The sequence below is a fragment of the Scyliorhinus torazame genome, chromosome 9, assembly GCF_047496885.1.
Source record: "Scyliorhinus torazame isolate Kashiwa2021f chromosome 9, sScyTor2.1, whole genome shotgun sequence".
Taxonomy (NCBI): domain Eukaryota; kingdom Metazoa; phylum Chordata; class Chondrichthyes; order Carcharhiniformes; family Scyliorhinidae; genus Scyliorhinus; species Scyliorhinus torazame.
In genome coordinates this window covers 270,910,064-270,927,330 of record NC_092715.1, presented here as the reverse complement: position 1 = coordinate 270,927,330, position 17,267 = coordinate 270,910,064, and the positions used below count along the sequence as shown (strand labels likewise).

Sequence of the window (17,267 nt, the reverse complement as noted above, 5' to 3'; positions counted from 1 at the left end):
TGATTCACTCCCCAAATTTAAAAACATTAATTTATGGGATGTGGGCATCGGTGGCTGGGTCAACACCTATCGTAACTGCCCTCCATTTCAGAGGGCACTTCTGAGTCATTCACATTTCTGTGGGTCTGGAGTCACGTGTAGGCCAGACCAGGTAAGGACGGCAGATTTCCTTCCCTAAAAGACTTTAGTGAACCAGGTGGGTTTTTACGACAATCATTTAATGGTCATCATTAGATTTTTAATCCCAGATTTTTGATTGAATTCAAATTTCACCCTCTGGTGGGGTTTGAACCCAGGTCCCCAGATCGTGTCCTGTGTCTCTGAATTACTAGTCGAGCGACAATGCAACTGCAACACTGCCTCTGCCTCCACTGAACCTTGCAGCTCAAACAAGGATTTGGGCCTGAGAGATGTCTCTAAGAGCCAATGCCGGGCTAATCGTCTGGCAGGATCTGACACTCCGATATGACATTCTCTCAATTTCTGAGTCCATAATTTCCAAATTGGTAGATTTCTGTACTTCTAGAAGGTGATTTGACCCATTGCCCGAGTTTCTGGAAAAATGAACAAATCTTGTCTGAAAATATCAATACTTTTATCCCCTACTCCTGTCCTTTTTGAAACCTTTTCGGGAGAATTTCCACTGTAGCCATTCATTAATTTGCTTCATCAAATGGCTTTCTGCTTTGGTGAATTAGCTTTGGCTAGTGTGTAACTCTTGCTGGTAAACAATAAAACTCGTGACGCTGTTAGTGAAATGCAACCCATTCCAACTAACCATCAGTTCTGTCTGTTCCTGTATTTGTCCCAATAACCTACACTCGGCATGAGTTTTCTTTCTTCGACATTGTGTCTTCTGTTTCCTGTTTATTTTATTATTGGGTTTAGACAATAATGTCACATTACCTGCTCCGTCACATGGTTGATTGTAAGCCAAAATCGAACTGGAAAGTCGGATAGTGTGGGTGGTATGAGCTTGAGCAGACCTCTGAAATGTTCCTAAAGTCACAGCACTTTTGGGAGCCTCATACTTGCGAAGCCGGGACTGCCTGCCTGGAAACACATGGAGACAACAGGGAACCTCCAAGATGGTGGAACAAATACAAGTCCCCAGGAGACCCTGGCAATCGCCATGACCTTTAAAGTGGTGATCTTCATACACAAATTATCATTTTGAGAACACATTTAAGTACACACGGCAATCGTTTTCATAGATTCAAATATACGGACAGAATGAGGACCGTTCAGGTGTGGACAAAGTGAGGTTTGTTCAGGTACGGGCGGAGTGAGGGTTGTTCAGGTACGGACAGAGTGAGGAGGGTGTGTCACGTCGCCCCCCCCCCCCCCCCCCATGCAAGGCACCCTCGGCCCGATCATCAGTGCACAAACAATGACAGCTTGGCACCTTGGCAGTGCCAACCTGGCATTGCCCATACCAGTTGCAGTGCCACCTATGCACCTTGGCTGTGCTAGGCTGGGCGCCCGTCCCATCCGCTCTCCGCCCGTCCCACCCGCCCTCCACCCGTCCCATTCGCCCTCCGCTCGCGCCATTCTCCCTCCGCCCGTCCCATCCTCGCTCCGCCTGGCCTTCCTCGCTCCGCCCGCACCATCCTCGCTCCGCCCGCACCATCCTCGCTCCGCCCGCGCCATCCTCGCTCCGCCCGCGCCATCCTCGCTCCGCCCGGCCATCCTCGCTCCGCCCGCGCCATCCTCGCTCCGCCCGCGCCATCCTCGCTCCGCCCGCGCCATCCTCGCTCCGCCCGCGCCATCCTCGCTCCGCCCGCGCCATCCTCGCTCCGCCCGCGCCATCCTCGCTCCGCCCGCGCCATCCTCGCTCCGCCCGCGCCATCCTCGCTCCGCCCGGCCATCCCCGCTCCACCCTCCCACAGTGCGTTCCCAATCTCACGCTATATTGAGGAGTTCTGGCGAGTGGAGCCAGAGTGCACAAAACAGGGCAACATGTGGCTTCGGCCGCGCGTACCCTGCTGAGGCTCCTTATTCAAGGTGAGATAGCCGTGTGTTTCCCGCACCTATGCATGCCCGCTATGGGACTTTGTCGCCAGTTAGCTGAACTGCGCCTTATATGTTTTCTCAGCTTTTCAGGAATTGGTGAAATGAGTTTGGCTGAAGAATATCCATTTCCTCCCATCCTTGCCGAACATGAACCTTCCCGGCCTCCTGGTACAGCACATTCCTCACCAGCTTCCGATTCAATCTCCCATTTAACACCGAGAAGAGGAGACACTTTTTCCTCCAAGGATCAATTGTGTTTCCATCCGTCAGAGAGGCCGGAATCATTGCATACTTTTGCAGCTAAATTCTTGATTAGCAAGGGAGTCGGGAGTGGGGTGGTGGGAACTTGAAAATAGAGCTGATTTCACAATCAGATCAGCGATGATCTTGTCAAATGTCAGAGCAGGCTTAAAAAAATATTCATAGGATGTGGGAGTCGCCGGGTCAGCATTTATTGTCCATCCCGGAGAGCATTTCAGAGTCAACCCCATTGCTGTGGGTCTGGAGTCACATGTAGGCCAGACCGCATAAGGACGGCAGATTTCCATCCCTAAAGGACATTAGAGAACCAGATGGGTTTTTACAGCAACCGACAATGTTTTCATGGTCATCATTAGACTTTTAATTCCGGATTTTTAATTGAATTCAAATTTCACCATCTGCGGTGGTGGAAATCGAACCCGGGACCCCAGAGCATGACACTGGTTTTCCGGCTTACTAGTCCAGCGATAATCACTGCACCACTGCCTCCCCTGGGTTGTGGGCCCTGTTCCAAAGTTGTGGGTTGTCGGCGCTGCTGCGGGGTTGCAGACAAGGGTTGAGGGGTTGCAGAGAAGGGTTGAGGGCGCCGCTGCGGGGTTGCAAGCGAAGCTGTGGGCGCTGATGTGAGGCTGGGGGGTTTTTGCAGGTTGTGGGTGTCGTTACGAGGCTGCAGACTCTAACAAGGCTGCGGGTGCCGTTACGAAGGGCGGAGTTGCAGATGATGTTGCGGGTGCCATTGCAAGTTTGCCGTTCTGCGGTTTCCGCGCTGTTCCGAAGTTGAAGTGATGTGGGTGCTGTTGCGCGGCTGCGGGCGTCGTTGGGAAGTTGCGGGGTTGCGGGTGAGGTTGCGGGTGAGGTTGCAAAGTTGCGGGTGCCTTTGCGAGGTGCTGGAGTTGCAGTTGAAGTCGCGGGGTTGTGGAGGCCATTATGGATGCCGATGCGAGGTTGCAGAAGCTGTTCTGATGAATATTATTCATCTGAAATCTGTGTCGTGACAGATCATTTTGATTCTGGATCTGTTCCAAAGTCTATTGTGAAGAGAACTTTTGCTCCTTTCTACTCGCTTTCCAAACTGTGGTGATAATTATTGTCGGAAGTTCGAGACCGCTGGCCACACACAGTTCATTACATAAACACCAATTTAAGAGATCACTATACCCCAGTGAACTTTCCTTTAATCAGTGCAAACTTTCGATATATTCACTTCCAGTTTTTATTTTAATTGTTGTGATCCTTTGCCTCAAGATAAATGATATCTGAATGAACGATAGAATACACATTCCACACCTGCTAATCTCTGTCAGCATCAAAACTTCCGATCAGCTCTTGCAGATTAGACTGTGGAATAAACTCTCTCTTCAAACCCCACCCTCAAGTTGCATTTCCCTAAACCACACCAAAGACGGGGTCCCTCAGGAGGGATAGGCTCTCATCCACCTCCCGAGGGACAGTCCCTCGCCGCCCTCTCCCGAGGGACAGGCCCTCGCCCGCCTCTCCCGAGGGACAGGCCCTCGCCCGCCTCTCCCGAGGGACAGGCCCTCGCCCGCCTCTCCCGAGGGACAGGCCCTCGCCCGCCTCTCCCGAGGGACAGGCCCTCGCCCGCCTCTCCCGAGGGACGGTCCCTCGCCGCCCTCTCCCGAGGGACGGGCCCTCGCCCGCCTCTCCCGAGGGACGGTCCCTCGCCCGCCTCTCCCGAGGGACGGTCCCTCGCCCGCCTCTCCCGAGGGACAGGCCCTCGCCATCCACCTCCCGAGGGACAGGCCCTCGCCATCCACCTCCCGAGGGACAGGCCCTCGCCATCCACCTCCCGAGGGACAGGCCCTCGCCATCCACCTCCCGAGGGACAGGCCCTCGCCATCCACCTCCCGAGGGACAGGCCCTCGCCATCCACCTCCTGAGGGACAGGCCCTCGCCGCCCTCTCCTGAGGGACGGTCCCTCGCCCGCCTCTCCCGAGGGACAGGCCCTCGCCCGCCTCTCCTGAGGGCCAGGCCCTCGCCGCCCTCTCCTGAGGGACAGGCCCTCTCCCGCCGTTCCCGAGGGACAGGCCCTCGCCCGCCTCTCCTGAGGGCCAGGCCCTCGCCCGCCTCTCCCGAGGGACAGGCCCTCGCCATCCACCTCCCGAGGGACAGGCCCTCGCCATCCACCTCCCGAGGGACAGGCCCTCGCCATCCACCTCCCGAGGGACAGGCCCTCGCCATCCACCTCCCGAGGGACAGGCCCTCGCCATCCACCTCCTGAGGGACAGGCCCTCGCCACCCTCTCCTGAGGGACGGTCCCTCGCCCGCCTCTCCCGAGGGACAGGCCCTCGCCCGCCTCTCCTGAGGGCCAGGCCCTCGCCGCCCTCTCCTGAGGGACAGGCCCTCGCCCGCCTCTCCCGAGGGACAGGCCCTCGCCCGCCTCTCCTGAGGGCCAGGCCCTCGCCCGCCTCTCCTGAGGGCCAGGCCCTCGCCGCCCTCTCCCGAGGGACAGGCCCTCGCCACCCTCTCCCGAGGGACAGGCCCTCGCCCGCCTCTCCCGAGGGACAGGCCCTCGCCCGCCTCTCCTGAGGGCCAGGCCCTCGCCCGCCTCTCCTGAGGGACAGGCCCTCGCCGCCCTCTCCTGAGGGACAGGCCCTCGCCCGCCTCTCCTGAGGGACAGGCCCTCGCCACCCTCTCCTGAGGGACAGGCCCTCGCCCGCCTCTCCTGAGGGACGGTCCCTCGCCCGCCTCTCCCGAGGGACAGGCCCTCGCCGCCCTCTCCTGAGGGACAGGCCCTCGCCCGCCTCTCCCGAGGGACAGGCCCTCGCCCGCCTCTCCTGAGGGACAGGCCCTCGCCCGCCTCTCCAGAGGGACAGGCCCTCGCCGCCCTCTCCTGAGGGACAGGCCCTCGCCGCCCTCTCCTGAGGGACAGGCCCTCGCCCGCCTCTCCTGAGGGACAGGCCCTCGCCCGCCTCTCCCGAGGGACAGGCCCTCGCCGCCCTCTCCTGAGGGACAGGCCCTCGCCCGCCTCTCCTGAGGGACAGGCCCTCGCCCGCCTCTCCCGAGGGACAGGCCCTCGCCCGCCTCTCCCGAGGGACAGGCCCTCGCCCGCCTCTCCCGAGGGACAGGCCCTCGCCCGCCTCTCCCGAGGGACAGGCCCTCGCCCGCCTCTCCCGAGGGACAGGCCCTCGCCCGCCTCTCCCGAGGGACAGGCCCTCGCCCGCCTCTCCTGAGGGACAGGCCCTCGCCCGCCTCTCCTGAGGGACAGGCCCTCGCCCGCCTCTCCCGAGGGACAGGCCCTCGCCCGCCTCTCCCGAGGGACAGGCCCTCGCCCGCCTCTCCCGAGGGACAGGCCCTCGCCCGCCTCTCCCGAGGGACAGGCCCTCGCCCGCCTCTCCTGAGGGACAGGCCCTCACCGCCCTCTCCTGAGGGACAGGCCCTCTCCGCCCTCTCCTGAGGGACAGGCCCTCGCCGCCCTCTTCTGAGGGACAGGCCCTCGCCCGCCTCTCCCGAGGGACAGGCCCTCGCCCGCCTCTCCTGAGGGACAGGCCCTCGCCCGCCTCTCCTGAGGGACAGGCCCTCGCCCGCCTCTCCCGAGGGACAGGCCCTCGCCCGCCTCTCCTGAGGGACGGTCCCTCGCCCGCCTCTCCCGAGGGACAGGCCCTCGCCCGCCTCTCCTGAGGGACAGGCCCTCGCCCGCCTCTCCTGAGGGACAGGCCCTCGCCCGCCTCTCCCGAGGGACAGGCCCTCGCCCGCCTCTCCCGAGGGACAGGCCCTCGCCCGCCTCTCCCGAGGGACAGGCCCTCGCCCGCCTCTCCCGAGGGACAGGCCCTCGCCCGCCTCTCCTGAGGGACAGGCCCTCGCCCGCCTCTCCTGAGGGACAGGCCCTCGCCCGCCTCTCCTGAGGGACAGGCCCTCACCGCCCTCTCCTGAGGGACAGGCCCTCGCCCGCCTCTCCTGAGGGACAGGCCCTCGCCCAGCTGGATTTGGTCTTTTCTTTAGAGAAGGAGATTTAGGCAGAGTGTCTGACGATGTTCGATTCACACCTGCCCATTTTCAATCCTGCTGATGTCAATTTTCTCCCCCTTTCTTCGTGCATCCAACTTGATCATCAGTTATGGAATACACAATGTTTAAAGAGCTGTTTAAAGACTCTGCTCAGCATTTACAGACTCGCAGAATAACTAGACTACCTCGCTATTATAGGGGAGTTACATTCATAAACCATCAATGTGACCATGTGTGTGTCAGTCACAACAGCTCGATGTGGACTAGGGGACCTGCTTTGTGCTGGGACTGTGCTGGGACTGTGCTGGGACTGTGCTGGGACTGTGCTGGGACTGTGTGAATAAACTCCGTGGCTTCAGGTGAAGGAATGGATAACATGAGTTCGTTGTCCCACTCTTAATGAATATCCGGTTGAGAAAGGGAAGATGGGGAACGTGGACCGAGCAAGAACGTCGCCGTGAGGGTGACGGGCAGCTCCCGATCCAGGAGGAAATGGGCCGCTTGCTGCACGGTTATCACGAAGTGGGGAAATAGAGTCTGTGCCACTGCAGCTTAACAAGTTTGGCCCATTTGGCCCTGGGAAAGAAAATGGAGCATGTATCCAGAGATGTGTTTGTTGGTGAGATAGTTCAGACATTTGTGTCTTCCGGAGCCAACAGTCGCCCCTAAATGTTAACGAGATTAACGCTCTCACAATTTACAAAAATTACCTGCCCCCCTTATCCTGCACTTGCAGCAATGAAGCTGGTGCAACCAACGGGCAGGTGTAAAGATGTTGATCCCAGGTATGTTGGTCGGAAACAAAGGGCGTAATCTAGTCTCCAAATATTAGTTACCAGTTAATTCGATAAACACGAAGCTGCATTGATTTTCCCAATTAAGAACAATCCAGACAACTGACTAATGTAGGATGTTTCCTGGCCACAGTAAATATACCAAGAGGCATTGCCATGGTACCTGGCGTGACGGGCAGTCAGCCAGTAAGTGGTTGGAAGAAATTCTTTCTTCCCTCGGATGGCGATTGCAGTTATGGAGTTTAATGCAGAAAAGTGTGAGGTGATTCATTTTGGAAGGAATAACAGGAAGACAGAGTACTGGGCTAATGGTAAGATTCTTGGCAGTGTGGATGAGCAGAGAGATCTTGGTGTCCATGTACATAGATCCCTGAAAGTTGCCACTCAGGTTGAGAGGGTTGTTAAGAAGGCGTACGGTGTGTTCGCTTTCATTGGTAGAGGGATTGAGTTTCGGAGCCATGAGGTCATGTTGCAGCTGTACAAAACTCTGGTGCGGCCGCATTTGGAGTATTGCGTGCAATTCTGGTCGCCGCATTATAGGAAGGATCTGGAAGCATTGGAAAGGGTGAAGAGGAGATTTACCAGAATGTTGCCTGGTATGGAGGGACGATCTTATGAGGAAAGGCTGAGGGACTTGAGGCTGTTTTCTTTAGAGAGAAGAAGGTTAAGAGGTGACTTAATTGAGGCATACAAGATGATCAGAGGATTGGATAGGGTGGACAGTGAGAGCCTTTTTCCTCAGATGGTGATGTCTAGCACGAGGAGACATAGCTTTAAATTGAGGGGAGATAGATATAAGACAGATGTCAGAGATAGGTTCTTTACTCAGAGTAGTAATGGCATGGAATGCCCTGCCTGCAACAGTAGTGGACTCACCAACACTAAGGGCATTCAAATGGTCATTGGATAGACATATGGACGATAAGGGAATAGTGTAGATGGGCTTTAGAGTGGTTTCACAGGTCGGCGCAACATCGAGGGCCGAAGGGCCTGTACTGCGCTGGAATGTTCTAAGTTCTTCTATGTTCTCTGTCAGCAGACAAAAGTGCTGTGATTCACATTTGTGACCCAGTCACTCAAGAAAAGATTTTACCACTTGTAAAAGAAAAGCAAACAAATAAATCAACACAATAACATTCAGATATCGTTTTGATGGAATAAAAAGCAAAAGGGTTTCTAGAACTGTCAAGGAATCCACCCCAGATCATGGTCAACACAGTGAACATGGGAATTTACCCCACTGAGCCCCCTCCAACATCTCCCCTCCCTGACGTAGTCACCCTCCAACCCTGAAACTTCATGCTTACCAGTCTTTTCTCTCCATATCTATCTCCCTCGCTGTGGTTAAACTGGCAGTGTTCCCTCCCTCCAAACCACACCACTTCATTTTCTTTAAACAGGCCATCTTTCCAAAGCAGAAACAGAAAATACTGGACAATCTCAGCAGGTCTGTCAGCGTCTGTGGAGAGAGAAGGGAGCTGACTTTTCGAGTCAGGGTGGCTCTGGGCCATCTCTCCACAACCCTGCAGTGGTGATGTTGCCGTCTTCCTGGCAAAGGATGATAGGAACCCAGGATGTCATTGTGCCCCTTCAAGCACGTTCTGATATTCAGTGAGCTTATGGCTCATTTGTCTTTGAACTGCATCTACCTCCTTTGGATCTGCGTCAGAAACCAGCTGTTTAGCCCACTGTTACTCCCCTCCTGAATGGAAGCTCTGACATTAGGGGTTTGCCCTCCTTGTCCTACATTCCATCCATCAGCAGAAGGAATTTCTCTCTATCCAACCCATCGATTCCTTTTCAAAATTCTGAAGAACTCAATCGGAAAACCCTCGAACCTTCTCGGTTCCAGGGTATGGATGCTTGATTCATGTAATCTCTCCTTGTGCGGATCGGTAAAGGTTTTTTGGGATCAATGGACCGTAAAAGTCGACCGTAACAGACGGTAGTGGTCACTGTCCGGGCAGGAACTGATACAAACTGGGGTAAAATCCCCAGAAAGTTAGAAGAAATGCAATTTCTGCATCCTGAGCCCTCTGACCAGTTTATTCGCCTCTCATCGCTCCCAGTGACCCATTATCCCTGTGTTTATCTGTGACATCGAGTATGAATGCCCTGGATATTTTTTCTGACATTCTGCCCAGATCCAATGAAGTAGAGCACTGAAAAATACAAGATGATTAAAGTTTTACAGCTTATTTAGGGAATGCTGTTTAATAAAGAGATTTTTTGCAATGTAATCTGTTTAACTCAAACATAATATGTCACAGGATATAACTGTTTAAGATCTGTGATTAAGACACGCTCCTCTCAGCAATTGGGCAAATGCAATTCATTACTCCGTCAATTCCTGTTTCATTTCAAAATATTTGGGTTGTATTTTAATCAATTAAAGCTACATTTTCCCATTTTGACCTATTTTTCCAGGAATCGATACTATTCAGCAAAAATAAACTATTCCCAGAAAGGTTCTACCAGATAGAGCCATGGCTGTAATTATATTCTCGTCTAGCTTCCTGCCACCAAGTACAGAACTCGGCCATGAGTTCGCAATCTTAGCGATGCGCAGGAATCAGACAGCACAACAGAAGGCCGATCTGCCTATCCTGCGTGTGCTAGCTCATTGAAAGAGTGATCTCGTTAGTCCCACTCGCCCTGCTCTTTCCCCAGCACCCACAATGGCCTCCTTTCAATTATTTATCCAGCTTTTCTTTGGAAGTTATTGGTGAATTTGCTTCACCCCTTTTGGGCAGCACATTGCAGACCACACTGGGTGCTGTGTTTATTTTTTTGTAAAAATCCTCTCGATATCCTGCTGCTTAGTTTGCTTCGTTTAGCAGTTATTATCAATCTGGGCCCCACTGCCCAGTACTGAGGGAGTGCTGCACTGTCAGAGGGTCAGTACTGAGGGAGTGCCGCACTGTCAGAGGGTCAGTATTGAGGGTGACGATAAGGACAAAGAGTCTGGCGAGGGTCTTGACTGCGATTTAGGTTCTGACTATGAGGTACTGGTAACCAATTGTTACAAGGCCGTTGGAGAGGAGGAAGAGTCGAGATGGAAGCTTTGACTTCGATCTTGGCTCTGATGACAAGGTAATGGTAAATAGTTGTTCTCAGAGTGATGACGGGGAGGAGGAGCCCGACCAGAGTCTTGGCTTTGATTTCGGTTCGGACTATGAAGTGATCATAAATAGTTGTTACCAAAGAGATCCGTCACCATTTGATTGTGAACGATTAGCAAGTAATTCTTCCAAAGGTAGTGGAAGAGATACAGAAGTAGAAAGTACTTTGCTACCGCCTCTTTCTGTACACATCTTGTCATTCCCTTCTGGTGAAAGAATTTTCCAGAACAGACTTGCCTTGAAGGAACGTTTACCTGACAGTATGACAGCGGTTAGTCAGGAGGAGGGTCAGAAGGAGACGGGCATAGTACAGGTATGAGTGACATCGGTTAGACGAGGAGGGTCAGAAGGAGACGGGTACAGTACAGAGAGCAGCAGGGGCAGAGTTGTAGCAAAGCACCAGCGGGTACTTTGTTAACTACACATGGCGTGGACTTCAAAACATTTGAACCACTAAGACCACATCCGTAGCGTCGAAACCCACAGAGTCTGGCTGGGTTGGAGACTGAGGAACAATGTATGTTGGACATGTTGCAAAAACAAGCAAAACGGTTGTGGTCCCCGGAATGCCAAGGAGGGCCTGGGAGGTTGATGTCCATGTTGGAGGTTGATGCACTTCTGGCCGCTCTGGACTTTTCCAGACCATTAACCACTTGCGTTTATAGCGGCATTTAAACACGGCACGCAAGATTGTTTGTTTAGTGTTCAGTGTTCAATGTTAAAATTGTAGATATTCCTGGAAAGGATAGCGGGATAGCTGATGTAGATATTCCTGGAAGGGATAGCTGATGCTGTGTCATGTGTTTAGCTCGTGTTTGATTGCTAATGTACAAAGGGGGAAATGGGTCTTGTAAACTGGGGCTGATTTAGATTGGCATTGTATGTCTTGCGTACCACGTAATGAAAGATCCGTATCCGTGTCCTGATGTTTCATTCTTTCACGGGGAGGTATGTAAGGATCCTCCTCTTTAAACCTGGTTTCCCCTGTGTGTTCCCTTTATTTTCTGTTATTCGTTGCTATTATACCTTTTGTGCTGGACAGTTTCTGGGATTTCTGCCTTTCAGATAGACTATACATTTCATTAATAAACAAAACTGGGCACCCCCCCCTGGCTATTTGGTCTGACCTCGGGATACCCCTGGGCAGATGTGCTATTTGATCTGGCCCAGTGATATATTTTGATGGACTTGGCTGGCAGCCAATTGGCTACTTTGATCTCCCAGGACTTGATTGAAGCAGTCGAGGGCCAAAGATCTCAAAAACCTTAAGAATTATTAGTTAATTCACTTATGTTGTGACTCCGGGTCGCGGGGGGGCTGGAGTTGACCACACCATAGCCCAGGGTGTCATAACATGAGGGAGCGCTGCACTGTTGGAGGGTCAGTACTGAGGGAGTGCTGCACTGTTATAATAATAATTTTTATTGTCATAAATAGGCTTACATTAACTCTGCAATGAGGTTACTGTGAAATCCCCTAGTCGCCACATTCCAGCGCCTGTTCAGGGACACTGAGGAAGAATTCAGAATGTTCAATTCACCTAATAGCACATCTTTCTCGACTTGTGGGAGGAAACCGGAGCACCCGGAGGAAACCCACGCAGACACGGGGAGAACGTGCAGACTTCGCACAGACAGTGAGCCAGAGCCGGGATCGAACCTGGGACCTCAGCGCCGTGAAGCAGCAGTGCTAACCGCTGCGCCACCGTGCTGCCCTCCTCTGAGGGGGTTTAAAAGACCCCACAGCAACATTTGAAGAAGAGCAGGGTGACTCTCCCCCTTTGCCCCGAGGCCAATATTTATCTATCAACCAATAACAATAGATTATTTGCTCCTGAGCTATCACTGATTGTGACGTCTTACTGGGCACAAACGTGCTGCCGTGTTCCCGAGATTAAACGTGGCTACTCTTCAAACAGTGCTTCTTTGCTGTGAGTTGCTGTGGGAGACGTTGCCAAGCTGCATGTTGTGTATTTGACACATCTGGATTAACAGATGTAAGAACCTCCCCATCGGCAAGTTTAAAAATTATGTTGGTAAAAATTGACCTAAAATAATCTGCTGGAATTAGTGACACGACACTAACAATTGTCAGTGACCAGTCCATCACCCCACACCTTCCAGTAAAACTAACACATGCTGCTTCCAGTGAGGAAATCCTGCCACCAGCACATGTCACAGGGAATGAAGTGAGATGTACCCAATGCCTGATGTTTTATTGAAGATTGTGAATTATGGATTCCATTACATTCTATATATTATGTCTTCGTTCCTTTCTGAATATCCAACAATTGAAATCTAACATCTTTCATCTGCATTGCCAAGAATGGAACAACATTGAAACTTTCAGCTGGTGAGCAGCTATTTTAAATTAAATGCCAATTTTAAATTGTAACTTCTCTATTGTAGTGTATACTTTAAAAATGTCACAAATATTTTATCGCCCAGAAATTTTGGTATGAAATAGATTTCACTTTAATTCATCAGTCCCTCACATGCAAGATGTTTTAGATTACAACACCAGATTTTGACTGAAGCTGTTACGCGTGTACCCACACGGACAGCAAACACTCCGAGAAGATACACACGCCCAATGTTCCACCACGTGTACACTCACATGAACATACATTGTCTGTGCGGAGTATGCACGTTCTCCCCGTGTCTGCGTGGGTTTCCTCCGGGTGCTCCGGTTTCCTCCCACAAGTCCTGAATGACGTGCCGTTAGGTAATTTGGACATTCTGAATTCTCCCTAAGTGTACCCGAACAGGCGCCGGAATGTGGCGACTAGGGGATTTTCACAGTAACTTCATTGCAGTGTTAATGTAAGCTTACTTGTGACAATAAAGATTATTATTATTATTAACTTTGTACATGCACACACTACATACAATGGACATGCACATATATACACTCCACATGTGTGCATGCTCACACACATGCATACTACAAACAGTGCATACACACACTACCCACATTCCACCAAGTGCGCGCACACTACATACATTGAACACACATGTACACATATTCTGAGCATGTTCACACACCCACACACATGTCTATGCACTATGTACTACACGTGCATGCACGCGCACACATGTACAGACACTGACCACGCACACACAAACACTGTGCTCAAGCTCTCGCTCAGAATCATGCTCACACACACACCACACACACACACACACACACAGACTCACACAGTCTCGCTCCCTCTCTCTCACACACTGTCTCGTTCTCTTTTTCACATACTCAGTCACACACACAAAGACACCCACCCACATTCCCTCTCACACGTACAACACAAGTTTACACAATGGTGCAGACGCACACCCATGTGTACCGAACACAAATATCAGAACCAAAGAATATTTTGATGATCCTGGGAATCATCCCGATTGTGAAGACGTTTCTCCTTATCTTGGATCCATGAACTATCTGTGGACATCACAGCTGAAAGTGAGCCTCCAACCTGGAGACCCTTTTGCAAGATTGAGTTGGCTTTCATCTTTGCTGAAATAAATTTGTGTGGAAACAAAATACAATTATTAAAACCAATAAGTGCAAAAAGAATGCAATCTCCAGAATACAAGCACCCAGAATATATAACGTCCCTCGCAAAGGGATTCCACTTCAAACCATTTTCATAAGTTTCTAAGGTTCCAAAGTGCTTTGCTACACCCTGAGCGCGTGGAAGGTGCTGCAGAAATACAAGTCTCACGTTGTTTCTTGCAGTTCAGTTATTTTACTTCCTTCATCTGCAGATAAAAATCAAAGTGCTGGAAAAGCTCAGCGGGTCTGGCAGCATCTGTGAAGACAGAAACAGGGCTAACTTTTCCAGTCCAACATGATTCATCTTCGGAACTGTTCTGCTTAACTGAAGAACAGTCATACTGGGCTTGAGTTTCCCCACATTTTCTGGTTTTATTCCAGATTTCCATCATCCGCAATACCTTGTTTTTACAAAAACAAGCCCAGCAATGGCACTGCTTGACTTGATGAGATTTGATTTCTGTACTTCACCCCTCCCTCCCTCCATCCCTCCCGCACTAATTGGTAGAGGAACATTGCAGTTTGGTGACAGGCACTTGTTATTGCTTGAATGATCCTCGGTTTGAATTTGAGTTTGTGGCGTGCATGTAATGTTTAGCGGTAGGTACAGCTGTTAACTATTCGCTGATAAATAATCTTTTTTTTTTCCTTCAACCTGTCTCGCAGGTAGCTTACCTGTCACCATTAATAACTCATCCCTGAACTCCCCAGTGACTCCACTCGTCAATTGTCATTCTCGAGCGCTGTTTCTGATGCTCAACTCCACAGTCCCCCAGTAACTGACTCACTCTGCCAGCTGTACCTTTCTGAACTTTGTGGCCTTTCTGAACTGTAATTGCTTTGTATCAGAACTCCACTGTCCTGCTACTAATGCAGCTAATATAGCTTGTACGTGGCTTGGCAAACAGTGAGCGCAGCTAACATTCCAACCACTCGACTGTCATTAGCACAATGGGATTGGTGCCAAATTTCAGATCTTTGCTTGGGTGCTCGAGCGGTCCGCGGTGAACCCTGAACCTATTTGAATTCTCCTTCCTCTGAAACTGTTTCAGCTGCGTTCACACTGCTGCTTCAGATATGATTAAAGCTGCTTTTAGATGTCATGCAATTAAGGGCAGAACTTTGCCTCCAAGCTTTGGCACCATGTGTGTCCATGTGCACGCTGAAACTGGTAGAAAAGTAGCTCCTGGCACTTAAGCCATCTGCTTGGAACTTGTTTGGCTTGATGTAAACATTAGCCCTCAGAGACTGTGACAGTCACATGGCTCTCGGAAACCCAGTCTGGAATGATCACCTTTCTGTGGTGAACAGAGGTTTATCATCGTTGACATTGAGATTCATATAAATCTGTCAGATTCCAGAATAAAACAGCTCGGTGCTGGGTCTTTTAGATGAAGCATGTTCCGCAGTTTCCTCATTCGAGTTGCCCGAAGAGAAAAATTCACTTTTGCTCCAATAATGTATTAGTTACAGAGAAAAAAAAGACTCCCGTGTTCTTTGTGAAAAGGAGCTTTTTGGACCGTTGATCATTTTGTTCGTAAGTGCTGACACACTTGTTTCACCAGCACTGCAATTGCCCATTTTCAGAGCCTGTCCAGATCTCAACTTGTTACTTCAGGGACCATGTGTGTCTTATTGATCATCGATGTAAGATGGTCACTAATAAATCCAATGTGCAATTCAGGAGAAACGTCTTTACCCAGAGCGCGGTGAGAATGTGGAACTGGTCACCACAGGGACTGGTTAAGGTGAATCGTGTCAATACAATTGAGGGGAATCTGGATAAGCACACGAGGGAGAGAAGAATGGAGATGGTGATGGGGAAGAGGGGGTGGGAGCAGACTCGAGGGGAGCAGAAACACCAGAGTAAATGGGCTGATTGATAACCGGTTTGTGCTTAGCAATTCGCTCTCAGTCTAGCTCCACATACAGGACTAAAACACTTAAATGAGAGGTTCATCATTGTACAACCTGGGTATCTCGCTCAGATAGAATCTTCCAGCAGAGAAGGAGACCTGCTTGACCAGAAGATTAGGTTCTCGAGTTTCCTCGCATTACTTCGCAAATAAATCAAATTGCTGCAAATGTAACCTGCCTGAGGTAAAGCAGGAATGCAGAGCTCGGTAATTATACAGCCCAGTATAGTTTAATAAACAGAAACTGTGTTAACATCAGCTCCGAGGAATGGTCATCAGCTACGTTTGCTATGCGTATTTTACTTGTATTAAATCCACACGTTGTGCGGAGTCGGTAAGTTTACAGTTGTATGCAGACTAACAAAGACAATGTTAAAAATGCTTCTTTCAGATAGGAACTGAGTCCGAAAGTTTTTTAAAAATAACCACAACATAATGTTCAACAAAAGTAACGGTAGAGGAATCACAAATGGTGCAACCGAGGAAACTGCATTGTGTTGGGTCACTGGAGTGATGGGTTCCATATGCATCACAAACTGGAAGGCCAGATACTATCCATATTAATCAGAGGTCACACACTGGGTGGGGGGGTGGAGAGAAGGGGCATCTCGGGGTCTCGCCCAGGACTGGGTGCTGCCTCAAACCAGCCTTCCTTTTTGATTTTTGAACAGGAAAGGAATAAAAGTTAACAGTGAGCGAGGCGGAAAAGTGGAGCCCAGTCCACAAATATCAACCATGATCTTATTGAATGGCGGAGCGGGCCAGATGGCCTAGTCCTCCTAGTTCTTATGTTCTTGTGTTCCCTACTAGTGTTTGGAGGCTATTTATTTGTGGGAGATGCCTGGTTTGAGGAGACCATCTGAAGGAAATAAGGAGCAAAATAAAACAAAAACAGGCAGAACCAATCCATGGCTCAGGATAAGAAGGCGGCCATTGAGGGCTGTGATGAAGGAAAATATCTTCACTCCAAGAGTTTTGAACCTTTGAAATTCTCTACCCCAGGGAGCTGTGAATGCTCCATTGTTGAGTTTATTCAAGGCTGAGATCGATGGCATTTTTGGATACGAAGGGAATTAGGGGAAGTGGGGATAGTGAGGGAAGGGGGAGTTGAGGGCGAAGATTAGCCATAATTGGGCCAAATTTCCTCCTCGAGCTTCTTTTATTCATCTAAAAGGGAAATGATTGTTTCAGCTTTTCGCTGATGGCTCTGCTTCACCAAAGCCCAAAGTGCTCGTCTGAGGTTACGATGATTGAATCCTGCACGTTGTCGGACTTTGATACTGAGTCTTCCTCTTCGCTACATTATTTGTGATTGTATGACCCATAGATGGTTTTAGATCTGAGCATTTCAATCATTTCTAAAGGCCGCTAACAGGTTCATGGCGTTTTGGAGTATTGAATAGTTAAAAGACAAATTCTCTTTCCTCACATCCCAGTTTCTTATAACCAGCAAACCAGATGACAACCCTTTATGGAGCTCCAAGTGAGTGACAACTCTTTTATTCCTGACTACATAAGGCATCTGAATGATATTGTCATTTTTTGTTGTAAATTTTACTTTCCATTATAACTTCTGCAGTGAAGGGCTTTCACCGTTGAACAGTTGCTTTGTCCACCTTTGCAACGAAACCTGTCACCGATGTGAC

General features: G+C 50.6%; 1 protein-coding gene across 8 annotated transcripts in view; it reads left to right on the top strand.

Annotated features, from left to right (window-relative positions):
- Positions 1–17,267, top strand: part of bnc2 (basonuclin zinc finger protein 2) — an 813,736-nt gene that overhangs the window by 499,556 nt on the left and 296,913 nt on the right. The window lies entirely within an intron of this gene.